Raw genomic sequence first — 12,950 nt, 5'->3', positions numbered from 1 at the left:
GGGCCAGGGACTGTGTCTGACCTGATTATCTTCTATCTACCCCAGTGCTCGGCACATAAATACAATTATTTATGAACACTTCTATTTATTCTTAAATAATACAAGTGACGCATACCCCGATTATCAGGACCCTATTCAATTCCTGGCTCCTTATGACCCCAGGTACCAGGGCCCTGACATACGAACGTCTAGACGGTCCTCTAGCTTGGAGCTGGGAAGTCTCTTTCCGATCCTTAGTGGTGCTGGGATCGCTGCATCCCAATCCCGATTCTGCCCCTCGTTCAAGGTGGTTTTCAGCTGGCTTCACTCAACCACTACTGGCACCAACTGGTGCCACTGGGTTTGCGGATGGGAGGGGCGGGGATAGCCGGCCAGCACCGCCAACCCAATAACCCCCATTCAGGACGGCAAGGACCTCGAGGGAGTCGTCTCGCCCAGCTACCAGCCACTAGCCAGGGCCACCCAGAAATCACCCCCTACCCCCACCCCCCAAATGAGACCGGCTCTATTTATCGGGCTCCCGGAGAAGATGCCATAATCTCCCTCAATCACTCATTACAGGGTTTACTAATTCCCGGGGTCGGGAAATTCCTTTTTCTGTCTAACCTATAGCCCGGGACCCTGCCCTCAGGCCTTTCTTGGGTCTTCTCCGAAGCGGCACACGCAGCCGACCTCCGAGAGCAAATCCAAACAAGCAGAACGCCCTTCGCCAGTGCCAACAGCCGACGGAAGTCCTTGAACTGATTTGGCCCTGAGCACAGGGGACAACGAAAACAAAGCCCGGCAACAAAATGGCTCCCCTGCATCTGCCCAGGGACATCCCTCAGTCAAGATCAATACCTTCCCAGAGGCCTCCTCCTTCCAGGAACAGTCTTTCTCCTACTCAGATTTCCTCAATTATTTTGAAAATAACCGCAATTAATAAACAGACTCTTCCTCCACGTGGGCTGTTTGCAGGCTGCAGTCAGCTCCACATGGAAGCAGGGGCTTTAGTTTCACTTTAGTGCATTATCAGTTTCACTTTTGGGTTGCCTTCCTCTCTGAGCTGCCCCGAGTCCAGCCCGGCAGCAATGGAAGTCATTTTCTCTCCTCTTCCTGCCTCCCCCGCCAAAAAGAGAAACTGAGGCAAGAGAAGCTCCTTCCCCTTCCCCATCCCACTTTGAAGAATAAAAGGATTCAATTCTGTGAAATAGCGTGGACGGTCTGGGCAGGATTGAAAATGGCCCCTCTAACGTGGGAAATCCAGTCGAATGGGGGAATCTCGAGGGTCACGCTCACGAGCCTGGCCAGTAAAACTTCCATCTGCCCCCAGCGCTTAGAATAGTGCTTGACACATAGTAAGCGCTCAACACAGACTGTGAGCCCTGTGAAAGACTGTGTCTAACCTAGTTAACCTGTACCTACCCCAGCGCTTAGGACACAAACACATAAATACCATTTAAAAAAAATATCGTTAAACGAACAAAAAAAAAAAAAGACACACAAGGGGAGGATTGCAGAGCGGAACCGGACGGTGCTCTGAAAGCCAGAGAAGCGGCGTGGCCTAGTGGAAGGAGCCCAGGCCTGGGACTCCGGGGACCCGAGTTCTAATGCCGGTTCCATCACGTACCTGCCGCAGGGCCTTGGGCAGATGGCTTCACTTCTCTTTGCCCCTGTTCCCTCAGCTGTAAAATGGGGCTCGAAGACCCGTTCTCCCTCCTTCTTAGGCTGGGAGCCCCAAGTGGGACCCGATGATCTTGTATCAACCCCAAACCTTAGTACTGAGCTCGGCACATAGTAAGCGCTTAAATACAGCTATTACGTCATTTTTCACGAAGGCATCCTACCACCCGATTATCCCCATTAACGGGAGTTGGGGGATAACGGCGAAGGGGGGGTGGGGGGAGACACAGACAATCCAAAAACCCAACATAAGCCGAGAGTTTCCACTCCTCCCCCACCAAATCTTTGATCAGAGCTTTTCCTAAGCAGCCAAATGGGCTGGTTTTGAGCTTGTCCTCTGTCCCCTCCCCCCACTCTCAAATGAGCTGCAGGAGAGGCAGAGAACAAATGACTAGATCCTCTCCACCGTGGCTCGCCAGCCCCTGAATCATCCCGAGTTGGTAGTAATTGTAAGGGTAAGTACGAAGCAGAGTGAAGGATTCTGGGGGAAGCGGCCTCCAGCTCAAGGGGGTCAGTCTGAATGAGCACGAGCCAGCATGCTAAGCCTCCATACAAAGGACCAGCCCCACAGAAACAATAGCCCGCCCCCAGAGAGGCCAGGCCTGACATTTTCAGGAGTAATTCAGCTGCTGGGGGGAAGGGGAGATTACACAGCAGAGGCCGACCCCATGGAATGGCCCCCGTTCGGCCAGCGAGAAGAGCCAACGGCAGCAGGGGTCTCACTCTTGATTACCGAGCCTTAAACCAGGCAACACCCACGCTCGCCAACGTCGTGGCAAGATTGCCAGAGATCCCGGCTCGGGTTTGGCACGAGGGAAGTTTCTTGACGGCTCTGGACGCGGTGAAGGGGTTCTGGAGCATCTCCCTGCGCCGTGGGGGTCTCGGGAGAAGCCTGTCTTTACCTGGGAGGGACGTCAAGACGTGCAGCCCCGGCTGCCCCTCTAGACTGTCGGCTCGTCGTGGGCAGGGAACCTGTCTGCCTCCTCTGCTGTGCTGTACTCTTCCAAGCGCTTAGTACAGTGCTCTGCACATAGTAAGCGTTCAATAAATACCACTGAGGATGATGCCCCAGTGGTTTCACAACATTCCCCGACCCCGTCTGTGAGTCGGGCGACGTAGCCCGCCTCCTCACGGTCCTAGCCCGACTGGTTGACGCCTCTCCATAGCCCTCCTCGAGGGAGACCCCGAGGTCACGGCCGACGCGGTGACGAACCTCTCCGCAGAGGCTGGAACGAACCCACCAGGCGGAGGTTGGCCTGATCTCCGCAGCGGCTGTGACCAACTGCCTGGAGGCCCCCCGACCTCCACGGCCGCAGTCTCCGCTGGCCAGTGGCCGGAGGTCACTCCGGTCTCCGCAGGGGCTGAGGCCAACTCCCCGGAGGCTCACCCGGCCCCCGCAGCGGCCGTCACCACCGAGATCCTTTAGTCGTACTTCTATCTTAGTGTTCGATGGGTGGTATCCGTCGGGCGTTCGGCACGTGTCGAGCGCCGCACTGAGCACTGGGGTGGACACGAGTTTATCAGGTTGGACATAGTCCCTGTCCCACCTGGGGCTCACAGTCTAAATTGGAGGGAGGAGGATTTAATCCCCATTTTACAGTTGAGGGGACTGAGGCACAGAGGTGACTTGGCCAAGGTTCCTCAGCAAACAACTGGCAGAGCCGGGATTAGAACACTTGGCCACGTTGTTTCCCCGTTTTGAGGGGTGGATTGCAAGGGCAGATGCCAAACAGAGCAGAGGATTCTAGAGAAGCTGTTTTCTGTTCCAGGGGCCAACGTTAATCAGCGCAAGCCAGCGGCACTACGATCGGATACAGACTAGACAACCGCCAGGCAAAGAGGGCCCCCGAGGCCAAGCGGGACCCCTCCCCATTAGCAGTAGGAGCCAAGTTTGGCTCCCCTCCAAAGAGGGGAGTAGTAACCAGTAAAGAATAGATAACCACCCGGGGAAAGAGGCCCCGAGGTCAAATGGGACCCCTCCCCGTGAGCGGTAGGAATAGAGCCCTTCCCCTACCTGCCCCCCTCCACCCCCCGAAGAGGGTGGAGGGTTCCCTTCCAAGGAAGAGGAACAACGGTGAAACAGACCAGTGGACAATAAAGGGATAAGATGCGATGAGGATGAAGAGTTGTCTCTTTTCGTAAGACTCAGCGAGCGGCCTCCCCCAGACACAGCTCTGGGACTCTGCTCCCTGGTCGCTCCTGGCTGAGTCTGTGGGGTTACTCTGGGGCACCCCTTGCCGGTGCGGGTCTGGGGAGCTCCTGGGCACCGAGCTGGCCAGGTCGTCTCCTGCCGAGGTTGGGTGGCGGGCAACGAGCCCCCGGTACGGTGCACCCTGGGGTGCCCACTCCTGGCATTCCCTGAGGTCGGCTTGGTGAGCAGACCTGGGGCCTTTTTTTTTTTTTAGCACCCCCCCCCACCCCCCAGGTATTTGTTAAGCACTTACTGTGTGCCAGACACTGTAGTAAGCCACAAATTAAGGTGGACACAATCCACGTCCCACGTAGGGCTCACGGTCTTAATCCCCAATCTGCAGATGAGGTAACTGAGGCAAGAGAAGCGAAGTGACTTGCCCACGGTTACGCAGCAGACAAGTGGCGGAGCCAGGATTAGAACCCAGATCCTTCCGACTCCCAGGGCCGTGCTCTATCCTCTAGGCCACGCTGCTTCATCTGAGGGAGGCGGGGCAGACCCACCCATAGGTTCTTCCTGAGGGCCGGAAGCACCCAAAATGGGTGTTTGGGTCTGGCCACGGGCCGGCCTGGATTAAAAGGCAACTGGGCCAACGCTCTTTCCTCAGCTCTTCTAGCAATCACCGCCTAAATAATAAGGATAAAAAGATGGAGGAGACCACGGAGCAGATGAAGTCGATGACGTTAACACTCCTCACCCACTGGAGCTTTTAGGACTCATGTGCTCGCTTCCACTCCGCCACCTGAGCCTCCAGTGACTCGCAACTTGCCTGTGCCTCCATTTCTCAGATGCTCCAACAGGGTTGGCCTTGCTTATTAAATGCAACAGGTGCTTCACACCCATGACGATTGTTACGGTAGTCTTTAAGTGCTTACTGTGTGTCAGGCGCTGTTCTAAGCACTGAGGTAGATACGAGTTCATCAGGTTGGACGGAGTCCCCGTCCCACTTGGGGCTCGGTCTAAGTGGAGAGAGCACAGGCCCGGAAGTTGGAAGAAGCTGGGTTCTAATTGCCACTCCGCCACTTAGTCACTTAACTTCTCTGTGCCTCAGTTTCCTCAACTGTAAAACGGGGATTCAGTAGCCGTTCTCCCTCCTACTTAGATTAGGAGCCCCGTGGGGGGACAGGGACTGTACCAACCTGATTGATTTGTATCGCTCTCAGCGCCCGACACATAATAAGCTCTTAAATACTGTAAAAAAAAAAAAAGGGCCGGGGGGAGAACAGGTATTGAATCCCCATTTTACAGTTAAGGAAAATGAGGCACAGAGGAGTTAAGTGACCTGCCCAAGGTCACGCATCAGACAACCGGCTGAGCCGGAATTAGAACCCAGGCTCTCTTGACTCCCAGGCCCAAGGTCTTTCCACTAAGCTATGCTGCTTTTCAGCGATCCTGTGGAATCTCACCATTACGCAGATCGAGAAACCCAGGCCCAGAAAGAAAATAACGTAAGACCGGGAGAGCTGCCATTAGGATTTCATCTCCGACATGGTTCCGCTGGCATGTAGCGGAACCACGTGACAGCTGCCCTCCTCGACAGCCGTCCTCCTGGTTAAGGATGGAGCACCCACCATCCAATCAGTGGTATTTATTGAGCACTTACCGTGGGCACAATGCTGAACTAAGCACTTGGGAGACAGGTATAGACGGTCCCTGCCCACGAGGAGTTGGCAGACTAGACGGGGAGACGGATGCTAAAAGGAAATGACAGATGGATAAGTACAGCAGTGTTGTGGGGCTCTTTCTCTAAATTCCCCTCCAGTAACTCCTCATGGGCCTCACATCCGCGAATGCATCCAAGCCCCTCTCGAAGCTGCCGACATTTTCAGCCTGCACAGCTTCCCGCGGTAACAGATTTCACACGCTCGCCACCCCCTAGGTGATGACGTTTGTTTTGAACCTACCACCTAGGCGAAGCTTGTCTTAGTGGTACGAGAGATGGGAAACAATTCCACAGCTTTCCTGATTTTGTAGACTTCAATCGTGACCCCCCCGTGACGTCACGGTCACTTTTTGAGGCCAGATTTCCAGATTTAACACCGGAGCCTCGGGGCGTACGGCCAATAGCAAGGGATACTACCCAGACCTCCAGTTAAGAAGCAGCATGGCCTAGAAGATAGAGCACGGGTCTGGGAGTCAGAAGGGCCTGGGTTCTAATGCCGCCTCCGCCACTCGTCCGCTGTGGGACCCCGGACGAGTCACTTCACTTCTCTTGCTTCAGTGACCTCATCTGTAAAATGGGGATTGAGACTGTGAGCCCCATGTGGGACGGGGACTCTGTCCAACCTAATTCGCGTGTAACCACCTCAGTGCTTAGTATAGCGTCTGGCACATAGTAATCATTTACCAAATACCACAGTCATTATTATTAAGGCACCCCAATAATGCCTTGGTAGATCCCCGCCTGGGTCTTTTAGTTTTAACCCCTTTAAAAGGAGCAAGGATCTTTCAGAGGTTCAGTTGACGGGTCTGGTACCCCATGGGCCGGCAGCTGAGGCTGGGGGTGAGGGGGAGGTGGTGGTGGAGGGGGGAGGATGCCTACCGCCCAGACCTCTCAGAAGCAGCAGCGGTATTTATTAAGTAAGCGCTTGCTGTGTGCAGAGCACTATTTTTTGTTTTAATATGCCATCCGTTAAGCGCTTACTCTGTGCCAGGCACTCTGCCAAGCACTGGGGTAGATACAAGCTAATCAGGTTGGACACAGTCCATGTCCCACAAGGGGCTCTTAGTCTTACTCTCCTTCTACAGATGAGGTTAACTGAAGCCCAGAGAAGTGAAGTCACTCGCCCAAGGTCACACAGCAGCCAAGTGGCAGAACCGGGCCCGGCCCGGCCCAGGCCCGGGCTCTACCCGCTGGGCCACGCCGCTTCTCGGGTAGCACTTGGCGCCGGGAAAGATCGTATAGGGGGACATTAGACGTGGCCCTCGGAGCTCCGGTCTAAAGATATCAACGGGGCAAGAGGGGACCTCTCGAGGGCCCCTCCTAGTCTCACCCGCCCCAAGATCTGCACGCACAGCACCCTCCTGAGCCTCAGGTGGCACTGAGGTGGCGGGCGGGTAAAGCCTGGTTCCTCTGAGGGTCCTGCGGGGATCTCCCCGGCAGGGCCGGGCGGGGGCCGCCCCGGGAGCAGTTGGGGAAGGGTCTGGAGGGGAAAAGGGTTGGCTGGGTGGGGCCGTCCCTTGATAGAGCCTGGCTTACATGACACAGACTAATCAGGCACTCCCTTTGGTTATGAACAGATAACCAATATTTACTCGGCACAGAGGAATCAACTGTAACAGTCGGCGTACAATGGCGGGGAGGCAGCCTGGAGCACGGGGCTGAGAGTCAGGAGGGCTGGGTTGAAGTCCCAGCCCCGCCCCGGGCCTACCGTGGGGCCTTGGGCAAGTCGCCACCTCTGTGGGCCTCAGTTTCCTCATCCATAAATGGGGATGAGAGGGATCGTGAGCCGCGCCTGAGACAGGGACTCCGTCTCTCTTCGTCCCCAGCGCACGGTCGACGCTCAGTAAATGCCGTGATCGTTAAACCAGAGGCGGGAATAAATGCGCTATCCTGGTTTTGCACTTGTTCTTAACCTAAATCCAAGGATCCCCTGAAATACTGCCGAACAGGGCTTCCCTTAGCAGTTCCCCCGCGGTCATACTGTCTCTGGCAGTTCAGCTTACTGGCCCGCAGTCTCCTGGTGGGAAACCAGGTGCTGACTGCTTTTCCTTCTGGAAGCGGGACATGGTCCGACGCTTATGTCCGGCCCCAAACCGTATCGTAACACCTTTCCTAACGCTCCCATCTCTGCTCAGATTTTCCCCTGAAAATGGCTGCGTTCATTCAGCTGCTCAACCGCTGCCCTTTTATGTGAAATTATTTTCCCTCATGGAGGGGCCCTGAGAGGGTAAGCAGTTCGCCCGGGCTAGAGACTTCTGGAAGCAATCCAGTGATCTATGCGAAGGTCTTAGCCTGTGTCTTCCCAGCCTGAAAAGTTGTAAGCCCTGCGGTCTCTCCTCATCGGGAAGCTTCTCCACCCCGCGCTTAACCGGGGTCACCGAGTCGGTGGAAAGGCCACTTTCCTTTCCATGAGGTTAATGCCGCTGCATTCCTCCACACATCCAAATGACCAAGCCAGAGAAGGTGGGCTGCCCTGCACCATAGCAATAGTGGTAATTCTGTCGATTAAGCGTTCATTGCGTGCAGAGCACTGTACTGAATGCGGGGAATGCCGACTCTAGACTCTTGGTGGGGAGGGGCGCTCACAATCTAAAAGGGGTGCCCATTCCATGGGGGCACCAGTCTCCCTCTTCGCCAGGGTCTGGCCAAGACCCGCACTTCCATCTGAGGCTGAAATGACCCAAAATGGCGGTTTTCTGGTCCGGTGGCTCTTTTTACAGCCCATCCCCTCCCATCCCCTAGACCTCCTAAAATTCTTGCCCTCTTTGACCCCTGCACTCGCGATGAAAAATCGCTACCCGCGCCTCGTGCCCAACTCGGACCAAACATCTCAGCGCTTAAAACAGGATCTGACACATAGTAAGCCCCTAACAAGTGCCGTAATAATAATAATAATCTCATAACAACCTAACGGAATTCAGAACGCCAGCAGATTAAAGGCGATAGAATGGGGGCACCGCAGTCAATCATTTCCTGAGGACCTGAGCGCAAAGCGGTGCAGAGAAGCAGCGTGGCCTAGTGGATAGAGCACGGGCCTGGGAGTCAGAGGAGCTGGGTTCTAATCCCCGCTCTGCCACTTGTCTGCCGTGTGACCTTGGGCAAGCCACTTAAGTCCTCTGTGCCATCAGTTACCTCATCTGTAAAATGGGGATTAAGACTGTGAGCCCCATGTGGGACGTGGACTAGGTCCAACCTGATTAGCTTGTATCTACCCCAGGGCTTAGTACAGTCCCTGACATATAGTAAGCACCTAACAAACGCCATAAATAATAAGAATTAAAAAAGCGCTGTATGAAACACTTGAAAAAGTACCACAGAAGCCAAATAGGTGTTCCCTGCCCACAAGGAACCGACAATCTAATGAGATTCCATTTAGCTACTGAACTTTTTTAAACCATGGAGAGTCCCTGTCAGTAGGTGCCTTTTCTCTGCAGCACTGGCAGCTATGGAACTAATGATATTTTGCAGGCTGGTAAACATTTTAATGGTCTGTTAAATTTTTTTTTTAAACTAATTCCAAGATTGCCCCGCAGGTTGCTATAAAAATATAAGGGGGCCCATCGAAGTCAATAAGGGCTCTTTAGGTGACTCATCCTGTTGGTGATTTGGGAATCTCAGGCCTCTTTTCTGCTCAATCTATGACTTGGGGCTCTTGGATGATTTAGGGGTGGGTATCACAGTCTTGCTATTAAGGTGCCCGGAAGAAAGTTGTAACTCTACACAAACGATTAAAATAAGATTAGGATGAGGACTTGACATCGTGTCCCGGCCTTTACCCCATCCAGACCGTTTATTCTTCAGAGCCAGTTTTTCCCACATTTTTGTGACCTCTTAGTCAGAGGTCACAGTCAGGGGTCTGGCTGGATATTTTGGGAGCTGCTTCGCAGAAATAATTTCAAAACAAATACGGTAAGACCTGTCTGTCTGTCTCTCTCTCTCTCCACCCCGACGAGAAAAAGGAAAAGTTACTGACAGTCGAAGAGATGTATTTGGCTAAAGGATTTCTACAAATCTCCTCAACACCACGGGTCTAAGAAAAACCAAATGTAAAAGGTCAGGAAAACGTTCGCTGATTTCTCTATACCGTCGAACCACGGCAATGTAGAGCTCCAATACGGAAGCTGGGACCGCTCGGAACCGAGGTGAATTCCCTGCTTCTTCCTGTCGCCAAGCTCCGGTTGAGCTGAGGCGGTACCCTGGGTACCGGGGCACTGTGAGGAGTCAGCCGGGGAAACAGAACACTTTCTGAATCTCTGGCTGACCTGTAATCGATCAAAAGTACTTATTGTGCGGAGAACACCGTCCTAAGCACTTGGAAGAGCACGACAGACCTGACCCCCGACTTCGAGGAGCTGACAAACTAGCAGGGGAGACGGACGCTAAAATAGATTACAGCTAGGAAATATCAGGGTTTAAAGATGTGCACATAAACGCTATGGTGGCTGGGGGAGGATCACCCCAGGGGTTAGGGAATAATAATAATAATATTTATTCTAATTACAATAATAATAGCGGTATTTGTCCAGCACTGTACTAAGCGCTGGGACAAATACAGGTTAAACAGGTCGAACCACAGTCCCTGTCCCACACGGGGCTCACAGTCTAAGTAGGAGGGAGAACAAGGTGTTGAACCCCCATTTTCTAGACGAGGGAACTAAGGCACAGAAAAGTTGTGACTTGCCCTAGGTCGCACAGCGGACGAGGGGCAGAACCAGGATTAGAACCCAAATCCTCTGCCTCCCAGGATTAAATACCTGTTCTCCCCTTGCAGACTGTCAGCCCCATGTGGGACCGGGACTGTGTCTCACCTGATTACATCGTATCTACTCCAGCATTTAGTACACTGCTCGCACGGAGTGAGCGCTTAAATACCCCAATTATTATTATTAGGAAAGCAACATGGACTAGTGGATATAGTACGGACCCGGCAGTCAGAGGGACCTGGGTTCTAATCCTGGCTCCGCCACTTGTCTGCTGTGACCTTGGGCAAATCACTTCACTCTAGACCTGTAAGCTCACTGTGGGCGGGGAATGTGCTTACTGTAATATCGTACTCTCCCGAGGGCTTAGGACCGTGCTCTACACGCCGTAAGCGATCAATAAATACTACTGAGTGACCTTCTCTGGGCCTCGGTTCCCTCATCTACAAAATGGGGATTAAGATGGTGAGCCCCGTGCGGGACAGGGACTGTGTCCAACCTGATTAGCTGAGAACAGTGCTTGACACATAGTAAGCGCTTAACAAATACCGATATTATTATTATTATTATTACACTACAGGTTTTGAGCCGCATTACCCTGCACTCTCTCGTTCCTGCTAGTTAGTCACGGGGGTAAGGAGCGCCACGAAAAGTAGGAGGGCAGGGGTGACGTGCAATGCTGACCAATCAATGTTATTTACTGAGTGCTTATTCATTCATTCAATCGTATTTATTGAGCGCCTACTGTGTGCAGAGCACTGTACTAAGCGTGTGGAGAGTGCAATTCGGCAACGGATAGAGACAACCCCTACCCAGCAACGGGCTCACGGTCTAGAAGGGGGAGGCAGACGACCAAACGAAACAAGGTAGACAGGCATCACTAACATCAGAATAAATAGAACCATAGATAGATGCTCATCATCAATAAAATAGAGCAATAAATATGTACGAATATATACAAGTGCTGTGGGGAGGGGAAGGGGGAGGGAAAGGGAGGGCTTGGTCTGGGAAGGCCTCCTGGAGGAGGTGAGCTCTCCGTAGGGCTTTGAAGAGGGGAAGAGAGTTTACTGTGTACTGAGCGCTCGCAAAGTATACATGCAGGCTTCACCCAAGCCAGCTGACTACAGACAGGATCGAGGCTGGAACCCATGACTCCTGGGTCCCCGGGCAGTGCTCTCCCTACTGAACTAACGGCAGGGCTTTGAACCCTGGAGATCGATCGAAGGAGACAGCTAGAGAAAGGCAAAAACCAGTAAACACAGACCAGAAAGCCGGGCCGGGCTGGCTTGGAAAAGCTTGCCAGGAAATTCCTGGAAAGAAAGCTTGAGGGAGTGGGGAGTGGAGGGAGAATCTCTGGGAGTGTGTTTGCCTACTTCCAGCTGCCATTCCTCACAGGCTCTGGAACTGTTAAGAATCCATAAGGAGTGGACAGTTCTGTCCTCTGACTTGCCCCCTACGGCCATGGATGGGGCCCAGATTGGTTCACCTGGATTTTACCAGAATCCCAAAAGGCCGGTCCTTCCCTGCCAGGAAGCTAACTCTAAACTCAGTGGGCACGCATATACATATATATATATATACACATACACACACACACCCATAATAAAATTGCATCGAAAATAATGCATCTACAAATCAGATTTCACTAATTCAGACCAGCCCACCCTCTTTAGTTAAATTAGTGGTTTTACTTATTGACTCGGTGATTAGGGGATTTCCACCGACTTTTTTCAAAACAATTTTCTAACGTCATTTTTGAGAATGTAGGGCAGCAAAGGTGGACGGTATGTTTCCATGTTTAAAAAAAGTGTGACTACAAACGAGAGGTGTAGAAATATCAGAAAGAAACAAAAGGCTGGATCAGCCCAACTATATCACGGAAGGACCCACCGCGGCGCTCTAGAGGGTTTCCAGTGCCTGGGCCTCCTGGCCTCCAAGCCCCCTGTACCGACGCCCCAACTCCCCCGGCTCCTGCGGGCGAGCGGGGGTCAGAGAGGAAAACCCTAGGCCGGGCCTCCGGCCCGTGCTCAGACGATCCCTCCCCTGGCATTTACAAATCGAGGTGTCAGAGAAATTGGAAGTCCCTTGGCAAAGGTGCCGGGGCCTTTCCCTCCCCCTGCCAACATCGCCGCAAGCGGCTAAAGGAGAGGTGGGAAGGAGGCAGTCAGGGAGAGGAGGAGCACGACCCGCCGTCTCGGCGTTTTTGCCAACTTTAAAACGTCCCCCCACCCCCGCAACAACCAAGGGCCTTCTCTCTCTCCCTTACGGCTTTGGAGCCCGCTTTCCATTTCCATCTCCAGATTCTATTCTTCTGCTTCAGGCCGCGGGGTGTGCAGCTCCGCTACCTTTGACCCTGTTTACCAGGCTCCTGCTCTTCTCGAGGGCCAGCCCTGCTGGAGAGACAGGTCCGCCCTAGGGACTCCCGCCCACCCGGGCCGTAGTTGGGATCCAAATCCTCTCACCAGTCGGGCGGAGGGGATTCCCTAGAAATAGTGACACGGTCCCTTGGTGTCCTCTGCTGCCGTGCCCCAGGCCCAAATGACTCTGCTCTTCTCATGTGTTACATGTCAGTTTCACTTTGGCTCATGCTCCCCTTCCCCCTGACCCAGATCCTGGCCAGGCTTCTGCTGAAATCTCTGAAGCAAGCCGGGCCCACCCCTCTCTTTCTCTCCCTTCCCCGGCCCCCTCCTATTCCTAAAACGCTCCGCTCCCAAACCCCGCCCCGGCGGAACCG

Source organism: Ornithorhynchus anatinus, chromosome X2 (genome assembly GCF_004115215.2).
Source record: "Ornithorhynchus anatinus isolate Pmale09 chromosome X2, mOrnAna1.pri.v4, whole genome shotgun sequence".
NCBI lineage: Eukaryota > Metazoa > Chordata > Mammalia > Monotremata > Ornithorhynchidae > Ornithorhynchus > Ornithorhynchus anatinus.
This window is presented reverse-complemented; position numbering follows the sequence as displayed.